Raw genomic sequence first — 16,430 nt, forward strand, 5'->3', positions numbered from 1 at the left:
AGGCTGTGTCTCATCTGAAACTTCAGGATTTGCTGTGGTACCCATATTTTTGGGGTTCAAAAGGTGCAAATGCTGTTGATGTGATGTATTTCAAAGCTGATGCATTCTTATTCCTGTTGCTAGGTTGGAAGTGTAGAAACACCATTTGTTCAATTTCAGTGGCATCCTGTACATACCATCTTTGAACTGCTGACAAAAGGATATTTGACACAGGTAGCCAGGGAGTTAATGTTGGCAGCAGTCTCAACCCAAGAGCAAACAATTAGCTAGCAGCCCTAGTGGAAATATATTACTTTGTTGTGGTGCTAAATCACTGCTAAGGCTGTCACTCTGTAGTACCTCCCTGTTGTGACCCGTAAGGTGATAAATCTGTTTCACACACAGACACTTGTGCCTCTCAGGTACCAGTCCCAGAAAACACAGCACTACCTTCAGATAAACCAGGATTAAGGAGAAGAAGTTGACAAAAAACAGAAAAGTTCTTAATTTGCAAGGAATTTATGCATCATGTATGAGATATATGAATATGCAACAGGCTATTGCTTTTAAAGGTTATTACTTCGTTCACAAGGCATGCTTATCGGGCTTAAGTGCCCAAGAGCATCCGGACATCCGTAATTCTTTGCTTTCTATTGTCTTGTAATTGTCCTAACTCTAAATTTTTATTACTCTAATTGTATTACTATTTTTATAACTATTTTATTATTATTAAACTTTTAAAATTTTAAAAACCAAGTGATTGGCATTTTTCACACCCCTCTCCCCACTTCCGGGCTGCACTGTGATCTAAGAAATGCTCATTAGGCCTCAGCCTTGGAAACACACCTGGCCTCAGCTCTTCGTGAGCTTATCAGAAACATGGTCTGCTCCCAGGAACTGTTGTCTAAGGAGCTCCTTTTTTCCTTATATAAACTTGGAAAGTATTTTTCTTGCCTCAATGGCACAACATCCCTGTTCTCACACATTCAAAGAAAGAGCTGATCCAAACTGTGGCCAGGATGAAACATTATGACTAAAGCCCACTGTCTTGAGACTCTATAAATAACAGTCCAAATGAGACCTTTTGAGCTCTCCTGGACCTCAGTGGGCTGTGAGCAGCAGTCTCCCTCTGAGAGGGACACCTCTCTGAGACAGTGAACTCTCAAGTTTGCTATAATTGGATGATTGCCGAACAGAACAGCAACAAGTCTTGGTCTGATGCCCCCACTCCTCGAGGCCTGGTCCTTCACCTGTCAGGAAATGCAAAAGCATCCAAAATGAGTTTTTCACCGACCTCCAAGGGGAATTTTTCACAGGTACTTTGCTTGCACTGAGTCCTTGTGTTGCATGCATGTGCGCAGGTGCTATAGCACATCTGAAAGAAATGCTGCTTTCTTAGATGTTTAAGTACCTCGTAAGTTACGCCTGTAACTAAGCTTGTTACTTAAGACTTAACCTTATTTAAATGCTGCTAAGTGTTGCTCTTTCGCTAAATTGCTAAGTATAACTTTGAAGATATAAATTAGGGTAAATGCTGCTAAGACCTATTCCTCTGTTAAATTGTTAAGGTTACGATATAAATTAAGGTATCATTTAAGTTAGGTATAAGTTAAGTGTTGTTCCTTTATTAAATTATTAAGTTAAGGTGTAACTTAAGTTAAATTACTGTTAAGTATGAGTTACTGTTAAGGTTTTTGGCTGTGTTCCTTTTTATCCTTGCCCTCCCTGTCCTTTGTCACAAAGATGTAAACACACACACACACACACACCCCTGCCCACATTCACACCCTTAGACAGTTCTCTGACACCGTGCCCTCCAGAGAAGGGGTGATCTTCCGGCTAGCTCTACCCCCTTCCTCAGGGACGCATCGTAAGTGGCCGCTCCCTGCCTCACTCACCGGCAGACGGAAGGGTAGCGGTTCAGACACAAGCTGGGACCTTTTATCGCCAGGAGTGGCCTATAAGAATAGGGTCCACGCCGACTGGATTGAGGTAAAGGAAGGACTCCTGCTTGCTGTTCCAAGTGGCTTTTATTCCTCCCCTGAGAGGGAGCGAGCACATGTAACAAAGTATCACACACGAAGGAAAGCAGAGACAAAGAGAAAAGATCGACGGAGTGCAGCAACTTCTAAAGGGGGACTGTCTCCGGGGGGGTGGGAAACAGCCTAACAACCAACCAGCTAGCTTAAGTGTGAAAAATGCATATTTTATGATTGGCTTTTCGCAAATATTAAATTGAATACTGTATGTATTATGTTATATTGATTAGAAGTGCTCTATTAACATTTTAATAGTATGGTATATGTAGTTTTGTAGTTAAAATAGAAACTTGTATGTGGGGTTTTTTTTTGCTAGCTCAAGCAAGAGATGAGATAATCAAGAAACTCTTCGCACAGAGATGGCAGTGATGGGGGCCCATAAAGAATTACTGCCTCTTATCAGAAAAGACAAACATTCTTCCACCTTCTCTCCATCTTTATGGAACCACCATGATTAATGGGAAGAAGTTGACAAAAGCCAGAAAAGTTCTTAATTTGCAAGGAATTTATACATCATGTATGAGATATATGAATATGCAACAGGCTATTGCTTTTAAAGGTTATTACTTCGTTCACAAGGTATGCTTATCGGGTTTAAGTGCCCGAGAGCATCCGGACATCCGTAATTCTTTGCTTTCTATTGTCTTGTAATTGTCCTAACTCTAAATTTTTATTACTCTAATTGTATTACTATTTTTATAACTATTTTATTATTATTAAACTTTTAAAATTTTAAAAACCAAGTGATTGGCATTTTTCACATTAAGGAAGGAGCGTGAGGTGGGACTGCATTAACATACAACTAATAAGGTACATGGGGCAGAAGGGTTAGGGATTACATAAATGATAGGGAAGATTCCAGATAAAAGGCATGGGTTACAATGATTGATGGATAGTAGGGGCAGGACTACATAGATTGACATGGAAGAGACTGGAAAAGGGGGCAGGTACAAGGATTGATGGAAGACTGGAGGGGAAGGGCTTAACATAAGGCTAGACCGCTTTAACAGAAGGTTGGGGTACATAGGAATAAACCATTACAAACCTTTGGAATAAAACACATTAACAACTTAAACAATTACATCTGAAAAACACACTACCACAGTTCTCCATTCGTTTCTCTTTTCATTTTGGATTTTGTATGATTTTGTTCTTGCTTGTTTTTCCTTGCTGTGCCTTAACTGTCCTGTAAGTAGTAGAGTGAATCTCGCCAATGAACTTTGTTGTGATGTCACTTAATATTAAATCTAGCTTTTGATTTATACCCTTGACAATGATTTTTTAAGTGATTTCAAACATTTGTCAGTAACAACACCAGAGACCTGGACCAAGGTGCACCACTGGAGCTGGAATATTGTGGCTCTCACGTAATTTCACATAGTCTATCATTACATTACCATATCCTCTTATATAATGTGAACTCCAGCACTAAGAAGTGAAAAAAATGATCCATATATATTTTATCTTCCTATAAGCTAAGTGAGGCAAGTTAGCCAAAACTGCATTCAGTTACCATGTCAGTTAACACTGCCCTCTGTTGCAGAATTGCAGTTTCGTATCACTGACAGTTTTTATAGAAAATACCACTGTTTCCTGGGTAGACATTCAAGACCCAGAGAGATTTTTTCAGGCTTTTAAATGCTGTTTTATGCATTGGACTAGCCATGTGCTATCCCTAATAAGTTAAGCCTCTCAGTGCCCTCATTAGGTAAAAACAGCATTATTGTTCTGACTCACTGAAGAACAGAGAAGACTGATTTTCTCTGTAATTGCACAGCAGAGCTCAGACTATATCTTTCACCTTATGAATTCCAGTCAAATAGCCCTAAGTTTTGCAAATAACAGCCCATGTTCTGGGAAAACCAGGTTTAGCCTATAACCTGTGCATAGGACTGTACACATATACACAAGGTTGTAGCAAATGCTTGCAAATCTGGCATCCTTCATTACATATGCAACTGATATATATAGAAAGCTGTCCATCAATATAAAAACCAGAGAAAATAATGTGCTCCATTCCTCTTACTGGATTACATATATGGAAGCCAAAAGAGGTTGAAGATAAGTCTTACTCTTTTACTGATCATTTTTGAAGAGAAAAGGACTTAATTCTGATCCCTTAGGCATCCAAGGTGAACCAACAAGAGTGAATACAGCCGTTGCCTGCAGGTAATACTTGTCCCAAGAAAATGGCATCAGCCAATACAGAAGATTAAAATCAGTCAATAAACCTCCTAAAGCAACTTTTAGAGGCATCTCATGAATGAAAGGCTTATTTTCCAGAATAGGACAAGTTAGCTGCCAAAATAACAAAGACACAGAAAAGAAAAAGAAGAAAAAGAAGTCAATCAGTGATGCTGACAGGTCATCTGCTAAAGATCCAGCTCTCCAAGTCAACATGTTCTTTTCTAAGGTGGTGTTTTACTGCTCTTACAGTATATGTTGATTTTGTCCTAGCAAGACCAGCCTGCCTAACTGTAATTCCTACAGCTGGTCTGAATTTTCCATTAAGCTCTTTGTTCATATATCAGAGCACATTGGGCATTTTCTCTGAATAAGGCGGTGCAATTAAGCAAGAGAACTGACACTTTGAGGCAACTTCTGCAGACCCAAAGGAGTCAGAAAAATGTTGCCATTTGCACAAGTTAAGCCCAGGGGTACCATTCAGGATTGCTCAGAGAAAGCACACAGAATCTGTGACAGGAAAAGAAAACCCCTTATCATTGTCTGTGCTTCAGTAACACACAACTGCAATAAGATTCCATTTGACAGTTTTTAATCAGTGTTTCAGCCTGCACTCATGTTACTTCAAGATTTTTTGGCTATATATTTTCAAGGCCAAATGACATCACTAAGGTGTACATCCTGAAAAATGTAGGCCATAATTTGACTTCCAGTGGGTGGGTGGCCTATAAGGTTTTTTTGATGATAGGTCAGAGCCTGAATGTGCACAGAAGTCACCACACACTTACTAAAAATATGTATGCATGCAAGTTGTGCAGAAGAAGAAAAATCCCACATATTACTTTTTGTCTGCTATTGAGAAAATTGTTACAGACATGAACTTTCACATCTTGTAATATGCTCAGTACCTCTGAAGAATGTAACATGGATTTCAGATGTCCACCTTTGAAAGTTGAAGACAGGAGGCAGAGGACATCATCCATCTTTCAGCTGTTGTCTTCAGCATCTCAGCCCTCTTTGGTTTTGACATTTAGTTCTGACTTAGTGAAATTTGAAAAAAAAACAAAACAAAAAATCTCCACTGTCATTCTTTCATGATAATTCAAAGGAAGGATTCTCAAACTCTACAATGCATGAGATTGCATGGATAAAGCAAGTCAACAGTACACAAAGATGTCTGGCAATTTAAGTTAATGGTATGTAGAAAAAAGAGATTTTGTTAAACACTGAACTTCATTTTGCACTGTGAGAAGTTAGACTCCTCTTTCTTGGGATCTATAGCATAGTCTCACCAACACATGACTAATGTCTTACTTGAATTATTTGAATTTTTGTTCCTCTGCTATCTGAAAATAATTTTCTGAAATTAATTTTTACATGGGTGTCCAGAGGGTAATCTCACAACTGAAGAAGGTGGAAGCAGAGGCATAGTGCAGATCAGTGTCTGGCTTCATGGCTGGTGCCATCAAGAAGGCTTTGGCTTTTTTAGCAATGGATTGCACTTCAATGATTGAAGCCTGTTAGGGGGAAATGGGATCCACTTGTGCCGCTGTGCCTGCCCTGAAGCTCCCTGGCTTTGCCTGCCCAGCTGAGGCACGGTCAGCAGCAGGGGACACTCCCCTGTGTCTCGATGAGATTCGGGGAGCAGCCAAGACAGAGTGCTTCGCTGTTTGCCTTGTAAGGAGGAGAGGCAGCATCCGTGGAGGTAATGAGTGAGTCGACTCATGGCTGGGGGAAAAGTCTCAAGTTTAACGCAAGCTCTGAGGAGCTCCAAATGCTCCGAATGTCCCGACAGCCAAAAGTGCTTTTGAGGCTCTCGCAATTGTCTTAAGTACCGGGGCAGTAACCACGGGGAAGGGACGCCCACCACCCAATGGGGGAATTCAGGGGAGTGGAAGGCGGAGGGACAGGAAGACACACAGACCAATGGGGGAAGTTCAAGGGAGGGACCCATGGCCCTCGTCCACTCACTCGACGCCCAAGGTGGAAGATTCTGGGAGAGTGGGATGGGGAGCTGAGTAATGGACAGGGTACCAGGGAGGGGACAGGGGAATGTCTGAGCATTTTCAGGGAGATTGGCATTGGCGGAAAAGGCGGGAAAGCTCGGGGTGGAACCACCAGGAGAAAATGGGGGGTGAAGGGGCAAACCATGACAGAACTGTTACAGAAATATAAAAACACAATACAACACACTTATCTAAAAAGGGAGAGAAAATCTTTGGCAGCAGACTGGCCAATTTGGTGAGATAAGCTTTACACTGAATGGCTTGTGGGGTCCAAAGTGGCAATGCTCCTGCCTTTGCTTCTTCCTGGAGAGTAGGCCATGCCAACCAGTGCTACCTTGGCCTCCTCTCAAGATGAGAATCATAGGCTATCCACATCAATGGTGTGTATTGCTGTGGGGAATCCTGTTACACCTCTTCTAAGGAGCCTGGATGCTAGATTACTTTCCTGATGTGTCTGTACACAAATGCAGAGAGCATGGGGAATAAGCAAGATCTAGAAATCTCTGGGCATGTGCCAATGTAGGGTCATTATATCATTGCATTTACAGAGATGTGGTAGGATAGCTCATGGATTGGAATGTTGCTTGGATGCCTGTGTACTTTTTAGAAAGGAGAGGTCAGTGAGATGAGGTAGTGGAGTTGTCTTTGTGAGAGAGAGAGATATGGAATGTATTGAGCTCTACTCAGGGACATACATACTATTTGAGAGCTTAAGGATAAGATTTAAGGGACAGGCTAAAATGGATGACACAAGTATTATCAACAGTAAAATGAAGACTGGGAAAATGTGGAGGCACTGCTGAATCAGATGGGTGTCCTGGTGATAGAAGACACAGAGAAGGCAGAACTACTGAATGCCTTAATTGTCTCAAGTCTTTACTGGTGAAGCCAGCCCTGAGGAGTCCCAGGCCTCAGAGGCAGGAGAGGAAGGCTGGAGTAAGGAAGACTTTGCCCTGGTCAGAGAGGGTTGGGTTAGAGATGAGCTAGAGAAACTTAACACCCATAAATCCATGGGCTCTGATGGGATGCACCCATGGGTGGCCAGGGAGCTGGCAGACGTTGATAAGCCAACCTCCATTATCTGTGCAAAAGCATGGAGAACAGGAGAGGCACCCGATGGCTGGAGGAAAGTCAACATTACTGCCATCTCCAAAAAGGACAAGAAGGAGGACCTGGGAAGATACATTCTGTCAGCCTCACCTCCATATCTGAAAAGGGAAGGGAACAGCCCATTCTGGAGATCATGCCCAGGCATGTAGAGGACAATAAGGTCATTGGGAGTAGTCTTACTTAATATCTTAAAGGTGGATGTCCTGGTTTAGGACAAATTAGGGGAAAATCTCCAAAGGAGCCCCTTAAAGGAAACAAACCTCCACAACTCCTCCCCCCTCTCACCACCGGGTTCAGGGGGAATTTCCTCGGAGGAAACGTGGAAAAAACTTGTTTATTAAGCAAGAACAAAAAAACACTCCCCAACACAAGAAAAGCAGCCTGAGATGACAACAAATGTTTTCACCAGTCCAAGAGAGGCCAAACAGCTTGGGCAGTCTGCTGAGGAGGGTGCTGAGCTTCTCTGTAATGCAGACTCCGGAGGAGTTCCTTGACGTTCCCGAATCAAGGTCTGAAGCAGGTCTGATGTCTTCAGGGAAGGGGAGGAAGGAAGGAAGGGAAAAACAAAAATAGAAAAATGGCAAAATAAGGCAAGCAAAGAAAAAACAAAAAAAAGCAAGAGAGCAGAGCAAGCGAAGCGGGGCTACAGCTAGCAGCAGCAAGCCAGAGCAAGCAGCCCGGGGGAGGGACACGGCTATAGACAAAACAAACTGAGAGCACGGGAACAGGAATACACGATTGGGATACAAAACATGAAAATGTCCTGTCACCCCAGGACAGTGGATGTCAAGAGGATTGTGCTAGACTCTTTTCAGCGGTGCCCCGAGATGGGAGGAGAAGTAATGGCCATAATCTAAAACACAAGAAGTTCCACCTCAACATGAGGAACAACTTCTTTTATATTGAGTGTGGCAGAGCACTGGAACAGGCTTCCCAGGCATGTCATGTATTCTCCCTCTCTGGAGACACACAAAACTCACTTGGATGAGCTCCTTTGAAACCTGCTCTAGGTGATCCTGTCTTGTGCAGAGTTTGGGTTGAACTGGATGATATCCAGAGCTCTCATGATTCTGTGGTTCTGTGAACTGTTTTGACAATTATATTCTACCAGAAAGCTGTCAGTAGTTTTGAGGGGAAAAAGAAAAAAGAAGTACTGGATTTTCTAATTAGATATACTTTTCAGTGAAAGAATAACTAGAATTTGATTTTTTTAGCTTACCATTTAGGAAAAAAAAAAAAAAGCATGTAATTAAATAAAATATATTTTAAGGTAATCTATTTTTTTCACAAACTTTTGGAAGTTGCCCCTTCTCTTTCAGATATAAATTACTCAGGAGATACACCTCCAGAAGACTTCTGCAAATTGCTTTACTTCTAGATTTTCAGGCACAGTAGTACATTGCTTCTAGTACCAGTCCCAAGAAATCATGCTAAGATCCTTAATTTTTCTGCAGGGCAACATATGTACATGTGTCCTTGTGTTTTTGTTAGTTCTTTGTTAAAATACATGGCTATTTATTTTTTAAGATAGAATGATACCTTTTTTATTAATATTGCAGATCCCACTTGGAAATCAATTAATTCCCTAACTAGTGGAATGTGATCCATTGTGTATGTGTAAAAAAATTTTCCGGTTCTGGTCTAGACAAATCTATTGTATGAATTGTTTTAAAAAATAAATATATAATAACAAATATATGTTCTCTCCCATGAAAAGGTTGAAGTGCAGGTGTTACACTGATCAAATTTTAAACAGTCTTCAAAGACGGGAAGAAAACCTCATATTTGGCATTATGTTTCGACATGTAGAAGGTCACTTTTGTTAAGTTTATGGTCTTTGATCATGTAGAAATTTACAGATAGATATATGTATATATATATTGTTGTATTGTGTTTTTATATCTTTGTAACAGTTCTGTAATGGTTTGCCCCTTCACCCTCCATTTTCTCCCAATGGTTCCACCCTGAGCTCTCCCACCCTTCCTCCAATGCCACCCCTCCCTGGTGCCTTGTCCATCATGCCGCTCCTAATCCCATCCTCCCAAATTTTTCCACCTTGGGCATTGAGTGAGTGGACAAAGGCCACGGGTCCCTCCCTTAACCTTCCCCCATTGGCTTGTGTTTCTGTCTGTCCTTCTGCCTTCCACTCCCCTGAACTCCCCCACTGGGCAGTGGGCGTCCCTCCCCCTTGTCTCCACCCTGGTACTTAAGGTGATTACGAAAACCATGTGAGTCACTTTCGGCTGCAGGGACATGGAACTCAGAGCTCCTCGGAGCTTACAATAAACCTGAGACTTTTCCCCTGGCCATGAGTTGATTCCCTCATTACCTCTTGGATGCCGCCTCTCCTCCATACAAGGCAGAGAGCGAAGCGCTCTGTCTTAGCCGCTCCCCGAATCTGCCACGAGAGATAGGGGAGTGTCCCCCGCTGCTGACCGTGCCTCTGCCGGGCAGGCGAAGCCAGGGGGCTTCAGAGAGAGCACAGTGGCAATATATATATATATATATATATATATATATATATATATATATATATATATGTAAAGAAATTATTTTGCTTTTTTCAGCACCTAGAATTGCTACTTCACTAATTTTTCTATACTGCTTTGATTCTGTTTTTTAAACTTCCACTTGCAAAAGCTAAAATGCAGAAACAATATGCAGGTTGGGTTGAAAAAGTTGAGGCTGTTCAGCCTGCAAAAGAGAAGATTGTGTAGATGTCATAGCAGCATTCCTGAAGGAATCTGAATCTGTAGGAGGACGACAGAAGGAGGACGACAGGGAAGCTGGAGAGGGTCTCTTCATTAGAAACTGCATTGATGTGACAAAGAGGAATGGCTTCAGACTGAAAGAGGGGAAATTTAGAAAGGAAATCCTTACAAATCATAAAATTATGAAAGAAATTATTTACTGTGAGAGTGGTGAGGCACTGGAACAGGCTGCCCATAGAAGTTGTGGATGCCCCAGCCCTGTCAGTGTTCAAGGCTGTTTTGGAACATGGCTTCACGCAACCTGGCCTAATGAACGATGTTCTAGGCCATGGGCCTAGATTGTTTTTAAGGCTCCTTCCAAACAAAACAATTCTATGATTCTATCTAGATTGTGGAAACGCCAGCTGAGTTAATGACAACCATGGAATAAAGACGTTGGCTAACTTCTTTTAAAATTAAGAAAATACAGGCATCATCCATTTGGTTGTCAAAAATAAGTATTGAAACAGCCTTCCTGAGTTTTCTGTTGCTCCATCTCTGATTTTGGACACACAGCTTCGCCTGCATGCCTCTTTCCAGAAACTGAAGCGTCTGTGGTCAAGACAGGAAATCTGTAACTCAGCAGAAGCGCTGGTGAAGGAAGGACTCTGCTGGAGCCGCTCGGGCGGAGGGTGAGGGTGCAGGGTGCCGCAGGGTGGCAGAGGGCGGTACACACACTGCTCTGCTCAGCGCAAGGCGCTTCTCGGCCGGAGGCGCCAGCGGGACGGTGAGGGGCGGGACGGCGAGGGGCTGGGTGGGATCTTCCTTGCGCCCCGCCCTGCCCGCCTCCTGCTGCCACTCTTCTTGCCGCCGACGACGGGTCGTAAGGGGCGACGCGGCGTCCCTTGCCCTTCTGCTCGGGGGGCCGCAGCCAGCGGCACGCTGAGGTGAGGCCGCCGGGTGGGGCGCGAGGGTCGCCAGGCCGCGGCTCTGCCAGCTGCGCCCCGCCGGGCTCGGCTCGGCCGGCGGTGGGGAACGAGCGGCGGCCCCGGCCCGGGGCGTGCGGGCGGCAGCCGGCCGTGGGGGGCGGTGAGGGGCGGTGAGGGGCGGCCCTGCGCGGGCTCCGTCCCGCGGGCACTTCCCGCTCGCTGCCGGCAGTGATCGCAGAGGTACTAGGGCTTAACTGGCGTGCTTGCCGGACACTGATAGCGTTTTCTTGTTTCTTCAGCTAGGCTTCCCTCCTAAGGGTCTTGAGCCGGAAACATCTTTGAATATTCGCAGCGAAGGTAAAAATTGTAATATTAGAAATCAGTGCAGGTGTGAGATGCCTCCTCCCGGCTACCTTTCCCGGGAAGGGTCGGACTAGGTGGCCTTCCGTGGTCTGTCGCAGCCAGGGTGGCTACCTGAGATTGTTGACTGTCCTCCTCCTCCTCCTCCTCCTTCCGAGCTAGTCTTGAGGCAGCCTGCTCCCTGCTTTCTCTCCCCGCGGGCAGGGCTGCGGAGGCCTTACCTCTGCTCAGGGGACTGATGGCTTCTGAAAAGTTCTTGCTTCCAGAGGCCTTCCCGCCTCTGCTTGGAAAAGTGTTACCCCCACCTCTTCAGAAATTTTGGTTCGGATGTTGGGTACACAGTGGGTATTGTGTTTATTGCCTGCACGGGGGAAGTTTGCCTTATTTTACTTAATTGGATTCCCTTGTCAGCATGAATATAGAAAGAGTTGAACATTTTAGAAAGTCTTCCTCTTGAATTGACTTTTTTTGAATGGCCTTTCATCTTACATCTTAATAGCCCTTGATTTTAGAGAACTATTTGTATAGTTAAAATTTTTTTCACTCCTAGTGGAAGGTCTGCATGTTTTACAGTCAAACCATATGTGTAGTTTAGTAGTGGTGGGGAAATGGTAGCAATTTACTGAGTTTTTAATCATATATCTAAACTTACTGTACTCTGTTTCATAATCTTCATTTAAAATAAGTGGGTGTCCTATTAATTGTGAACTTAACAAGCTAGTTCATGTTGTATGGGAAAAATACCAGCAACAAAATATATGCATAAAAGTAAGTGAATAGTCTTGAGGTAGTTCAGGTGTGTAAGTTTGCTTTTTCAATTTTGTTTTCATACACATTATTTTCAGTGGTAATAACTATTATCTGAAAGTACACCTAGGCAACATGTCCAGATATTCTAGAACATTTTATCAAGTTATTTTTAGTTAGCCAACTTCTGTCAGGATTCTGTTGGGATAGATACCTACTTTAAACCTCTAGCTTCTGTTTTGCCCCGTACCTGTTTCAGAATTCTCTTTAATCAGATAAAGGGCATTGAGGGTGTTTGGTTATTAGCTTCTTGTAAAGTAATCATTTGAAAGATGAGGGACTTATTGAGCTGATATATGATTAGTGAACAAGTGGTAACAGTGACCCTGTCCTTGGACAGATAGTGCATTTTTAGGATTTTCATAGTTTTCTGATCTGTTATTTTTATTTTAAAATGCATTAGAAAAGGAAGACCTGACACCTGAATTGACTGTCAAATGGTTATTCCTGAGCAGGATGAGAGTAGAGTTGCTGAATGTGTTGTGGTGAAAATGCCCTTCCCTTCCTGTAAAAAGTGTAGCTTGATACTTTTGGTAAATAGTGACTCTGTGACATTCATCCAAAGTACAGAAGTTTGAGTAGCAGCTGTTGCTGTTGCTGAATGTTTCAGTGTGTTTTTTCTTTTATTTTTTTGCTGCAGTTTGTAAATCCCTGTGAAAGGCATATAGGAAGTTTGTGGTCAGCAGGCTTGAGTTCTGTGCACAAACTTTAAATCTCCAATGGAAAAATGTTTGTTTGACCTTTTTTTACTTGCAAATTTGAAAGGAAAAGCCACCCTCAGACAGTGTTGCTGCAGAGGATGATAAGAAATCTGTATGCTCTGTTCTGTGACAGTGTACAGTTTCTTGAGCCCTGTGTACATTCTGTGCAAGCAGAAAGCATAAAGGTTGCTGCTGGCTATAGCTGGTTCTCACCATGGGGCTGTGAATAGTGGTACTTGTAAGTAAGATCCTGCTGTGAGTAAGAACCAACTGGATTTATCTTTCAGAGATAATCACTACTGTGTATTAACCATTTATAAAATGAAAACAGAAAGGTTTTTACTCCTTTTTTCTGCACTCCATTTCCACCCACCCAAAATCCTTTATTTTTGGAAGCCAGGCACACAAATGTTTGCTCTCTGATTCACTATTTTAAGAATTACTTATTTTTCCAATTTAATTTAATTGTTTTTTAAAATAACACTCAAGTTCTAGTACCTTTAAGTATGATTTAGTTTTATCTGGGTATACCTAACTAACTTGTTAGTGGAAGAAGTTTTGATTAACTTGCTTGGTTAATACAGTATGCTTTAATTCAAGCAGTCAGATGTAGGAATTTAATGACAATATCTGAAAAAAACCGCAGTGATTTCCTCCAGAAGCTCAGTGGGAGGTTGGAAAAGAATCTGCTATAGGTGGGGAAAGCATCACTATCTCAGGGACTCCCTTGACGGAGGAGGTTTCTCCATTCTGGTCCAGTCTGGTTGGGATGGGATTGTGTGACCTCTGTGCTGTGTGTTAGTTCTTAGGTCCTTGTTTGGGCTTTTTTTTTTTTTTTTTTTGTTTCTTGTCTCTGGTTTATGCAGGGGTTTTAGTTAGACTTTGTCCTTACTCGGAGTTGCAAGTACTCAGACCTCCAAGAAGCTGTGCCTTCACTTGTCAGTGGCTGCTTCAGCTGTGGTCTGTCTTTAGATGCTGCTCTGGCTTATACTGGCTTTGTACCATGCAGTGGCTGGGTGGTCGAGGAGGTGGTTGGTAGGCAGGTATGCTGGCGAGGGATAAGGGAACATTTTTCTTACACTGTCTGCTATGTGTCTATTGAATTTTTCACCTTTTCTAGTTATTTCTGCTCAGCAGGTACACAGAGATTAATCCTGTGAGCAGAGGGATTTGGCTTTCTTTCTGGGAGTCTGAAACGCACTATTTTGTTTTGTTTTTACAACTAGAGTATTGGTCTTGAGGCTTGGTTGGCAACGTTGTTGCTTATCTGTAGTGGAAGATTGCTGGATACCAGATATCCTACTTCTTCTGAGTACAGTAAAAAGAAAGAATTGCTTACTGTGGGAAGTATGCTGTATGTTAATTTGCTTGAATATCTCAGAGTCTAAAACATCTTCTCAATGAAGCACCACTAGGTTGGAAAAACAGAAGGATGAAATCTTCTGTTCCGAAGTCAGGAATTTTATGAATATGCTTATTTTTACATCTGCCATTGACATGTTTGAATTTCATCTTCAGTAACATTACTTTCTTATCCATAAAATCAGAAACTTATTTTAAATCCAACTCAAATAACTGTGCCAGACCAGATGTTTCCTAGAAAATAGCACGTGCAAACAGATTTTCATGTAAATGTGCTTATTGAGCTGATTTGATTATCTCACCTCCAAAATACATGAGTATGCATATCCATGGCAGAAAGTTAACCAGTTTTTATTTTTTAAACTAATGAGAGAGGTAATATCAATATTGCAACTGAGGTAAAGTTTTGGGTCTGCAGTACACGAACTGAAGATCCTTCTGTGTCTTTCATGCCTTTCCTCTTCCTTTTGCTTTTCCTTCTGTTCGATATAAAAGTATATTGCTAATTAATATAAATTATTTAAGGGTAAACAGCACTGCTCTTTTCTAGAAAGAGCGATGTACTGAGGTCAAACATGCTTTAGTGAAATCAACACTTATTTGCCTGTTTGTTTTTTAGCAGCTGAAAGCAGTAGAAAAGGTGCTGATGCTGCCAGATTTGTCTATCTAGGTGTATTGGCATTTTTAGCATAGTTTAAAGCACATATCGGTGCTTTAAGCTGCATGGTGAACTAATCCTTCTTTCTTTGAACAATATAGTTGCTTTACCTCTGAAAATTTTTGAGCTAAACAGCTAGTCCCATATATTTATTTAGTAGATTACAGTGCAAGCTGTTACTGCTGATAATGTGAACTGTTTTCTCTATTTCTGACAGCTGTGAGGAAAATACCAGTTATTTTATTCAATTCACACTTAGAATGAATCACTGCATCTTGCAGTGCTATGTTTTCCACGTGTCAGGTGTACCTGCTAATACTCTTACAGCAAGGAATAAGATACAGATGACTTCATAACGGCTTCTGACAGACCTTTTTTGAAATACAGTATTGTATTCTGGTATGCAAAAGTAAATAGATTTTCTTGTTCTTTGCTGAGATGGCAGTGCTAATTGTGCCCTTTTTGCTCTTATTTTTGCTGTTCTAGACATCCGGGATTCTTGTTTTTCAGGGATCATGTGTAAGACATGGTGGCTCTGTACTTCTCAGGTGCTTCTTTTAGGATGATACAGTAGGAAAATAGTCTGTGGCAAGATGTATGTGTTTCTGCAATTCATAGCTTTCTACTGGAAATCTGCATGTCTCTGTGTGTCTGTTTTAATCTACTGCATGTTAATTGTTTGCATTACAAGGAAAAAAACCCCAACATGATCCCTTTACTTGCCTTTGCTTCTTAGTGTTGACCTTACTTATCTGTATCTGTGGGCGTCCACTGGAGCTGTGCTGTGTATGTCCCTTTGCATCTTAGCTGAGGTTTCCTTTAGGCAAGAAACTCAAGTCTCAGATAATAGACTTCTTTGGATTGTTTTGTGGTATGTGTGTGTTTATGAAGAGGCAACATTTTCAGGAAGCTACATTTTACGCTTATAATCCTCTGTATGTTCCACCCTCAAATACAAATTAGGAAACTTTTCAGATGAGCACATGGATTTGAAACCTGTGTGAATCTGGCAGTATTGTGCACTGTATACTGAGAAATGAGAAGATATAATCTACCTTGACTGCAGACAGGGAATTTTGCAGAGAATGCATGTGGACACTTGAGGTATAGGTGAGCTGTTGAAGGACTTAAGTGCTGGACATACAGTAGAATTTGTATTTCTGGTACCTGTGAAGTGTTGGCATCACATTCTTCCCCTGTGTTTACAGTGTATGTTTACTGTAAATCCTTTGAGAGCTGCTACCATTTATTAATTTTTTAAATGTTGCCACCTGTACATTGCAACAGTAGGGAAGATGTTGCTTTGCTTAAAAGCTCCTTGAGAACTTGTAAAATACATTACTAGTAAAAGTAACCATTTTAGATATAACTGGTGTCTTGTGGTGCATATATATTTGCTGTCTGCCTGGCCTTCTGTGCTTATTTTTGCTGTCTTTTGTCTGCAGGGGTGCAGAAAGAAAAAAAAAAAGTTAATCTTAGTTTACAAGGGAGCAATCTGCAAACTGCAGCCAAGATTCCCTGGAGTTTAAGGATTCATGAAGCTAGGTGCCATTAGGCTTATTAAGACCAGATTTCACCACTTCATAAAATCAATGTAGGCTATTT

At 41.9% G+C, this 16,430-nt stretch overlaps 1 protein-coding gene across 4 annotated transcripts in view; it reads left to right on the forward strand.

Annotated features, from left to right (window-relative positions):
- The first annotated feature begins 11,152 nt into the window (after positions 1-11,152).
- Positions 11,153-16,430, forward strand: part of GOLM1 (golgi membrane protein 1) — a 37,399-nt gene continuing 32,121 nt past the window's right edge. The window contains exon 1 of one of the 4 annotated variants that reach the window (XM_068176202.1): positions 11,153-11,294. The gene's annotated coding sequence lies outside the window, so the exon portion shown is untranslated. The other 3 variants (XM_068176203.1, XM_068176204.1, XM_068176201.1) reach the window with 3 other exon arrangements.

The sequence above is a fragment of the Anomalospiza imberbis genome, chromosome Z (genome assembly GCF_031753505.1).
Source record: "Anomalospiza imberbis isolate Cuckoo-Finch-1a 21T00152 chromosome Z, ASM3175350v1, whole genome shotgun sequence".
Taxonomy (NCBI): Eukaryota; Metazoa; Chordata; class Aves; order Passeriformes; family Viduidae; genus Anomalospiza; species Anomalospiza imberbis.